This window comes from Hoplias malabaricus, chromosome 1 (genome assembly GCF_029633855.1).
Source record: "Hoplias malabaricus isolate fHopMal1 chromosome 1, fHopMal1.hap1, whole genome shotgun sequence".
Lineage (NCBI taxonomy): Eukaryota > Metazoa > Chordata > Actinopteri > Characiformes > Erythrinidae > Hoplias > Hoplias malabaricus.
The window spans coordinates 50,371,868-50,374,223 of record NC_089800.1 but is presented as its reverse complement, the minus strand read 5'-3'; positions in this window follow the sequence as shown (position 1 = coordinate 50,374,223).

The following is a 2,356-nucleotide window of genomic DNA, read 5'->3' as shown; positions in this document are numbered from 1 at the left end:
CTTCCAAGAGCTCTTAAAGAGACAGCATGCTCATCAAAACACAGCACTGTGCACCAGAGGTGAAGAAATTCAGACACTACTACTAAATGAGTGAATATAAATGAAATTGGGAATATTTCTTTACTGTTATTATGAGACAATAATGTAAAAATAGTATTACTTATTACCCATTACCCATGCAGACACAGGGAGAACACACCAAACTCCTCACAGACAGTCACCCGGAGGAAACCCACGCGGACAAAGGGAGAACACACCAACTTCTCACAGTCACCTGGAGGAAACCCACACAGACACAGGGAGAACACACCAACTCCTCACAGACCGTCACCCGGAGGAAACCCATGCAGCCACAGGGAGAACACACCACACTCCTCACAGACAGTCACCCGGAGGAAACCCAGGCAGACACAGGGAGAACACACCACACTCCTCACAGACAGTCACCCGGAGGAAACCCACGCAGGCACAGGGAGAACACATCAACTCCTCACAGACAGTCAGTGGGACTTGAACCCATAACCTCCAGGTCCCTGGAGCTGTGATAGAGACACTAACTTGCTGCTCCACCAAAAAAAATTAAATAAAAATACAATACATTATTTTATCAAAAACACTCTTTTGGCCTGATTTTTAATTGTCATAACTCATGTTCCTTGTGACCTCATGATGAAAACGTGTTACCTTGAGATAGCACCAAAATGTAAGAGGATATTGTGTCTATATAGAGAAGAATACTCCTGGTGTTATGATCACATCATCACACAAAGGCACATTTGTTTTCCCAGTTTTTGTAGCATGTCAGACTGATATAATAATATAATCTGGTATAAATGTTTTTTTTTGTTGTTGTTTTTTTTAAATAAAAGCATATGTAGGTCAAATATTGCTGTTTCCACCACAGTTTCTACATCAGTGGAGAGTGGTGTCTGAAGTCTGATGTTGTTATTGTTGTTTATTAATGTGTAGACATTAGTAATGTGTTTTTAGATATGTGGGGGCAGTGGTTTTAATCATGTTGTGGTAGTTCATCCCTCTTGACATAGTCATTCATTTGTTCATTGTCCGTAACTGCTTTTTCAATTCAGGGGTCACAGGGGCTTGTTTCTGGCTTGTTTCCAGGACTGTTGTGAATAAAGAAGCAATTTCTGTGCAAATGCTCCTATATAATAATAAATAAAAGGTTTCTCAGAGCTCTAAATAACTTCATAGCCATTTCAGTATTTAGTTTGTTCTTGCTTTTGCCTTCATTCCAGTCTTTACAAGTCTACCAGGATATTTCCCCAAACTTCTAAAGTTCATATGCTGTTCATTGTGTTCCATAATCACAAGCTAATATTGTAATGCTGAGATCTGGACCTGGGGTGGCAGCTGAATCATTAGACTTGCAATTGTTTTCTTTATTAATCTATTTCCTTTTCTCAGATTGTGCCATCTTTTTAAATCCACATCCCTTGTCTTCCCACAGTGGAAGGATGTACTGAAGCCTCTGTGGATTTTTCCGACGCTCATTTATACGTTACACTCACATTAGGAGCCGGTAGAGGGCAGCATACTCATTCCCAACACATTGCTGATCACTAGAAGTGGAGTTGAGTTACAGTGAAGTTGGAAAATAGTAATATAAAGACAATAAATTGTCTGTTAGAGTATATGGTTAATTGTTCCATTCAAGATTTCGTAAATTACTCATTTAAATTAGTCATTATTTAATTTAGTTATACTGTCCAAATGTACGCACGCTCCTGCAACATATAATGAAAACTGTGTAATAAACCAGTTTATTAGGTAGTAATTATTGTTATTATGCAGTAGAACTATTGTACATTCCAGACATTTCACAGTGATATATCTCTCTAATGAATAAGCTTAAGGATCTGTATTATGTATGATATATTTTATTATGTATTTTATTTCATGTTATAATGTATTTTATTATGTATTATGTGTCTGTTATTTGAGGTGTGGGATTGTGCTGCCTCATTTGCATGCAGACTGTAAGAGCATGAGGTGTGACACAACAATGATTATTTTCCCTGCTTGTTATTATATATGTATTTAGCTGATATAACATAATTATTTGTTGTCTTAAAATATTGCCTCAAACCATTCGCACATTTTAATATTTCCCCTTTCCCTTCATTTATTTATTTGTCCCCTCAGTTTATGGTGTATACATGACTTATTCCCTCAAATCATGGTATACTGATAATTATTAGTTAACGTAAGATGACGTTTAATTAAGTTAAGGGGGAACATATTATTAAACTGAGAGAACCAGGTTTCTTTTTTTAAATATGTTTTTAAAAAAGGAATAATGCTTTAAACCTGTAATAATATTTTCTGCTTTAACATG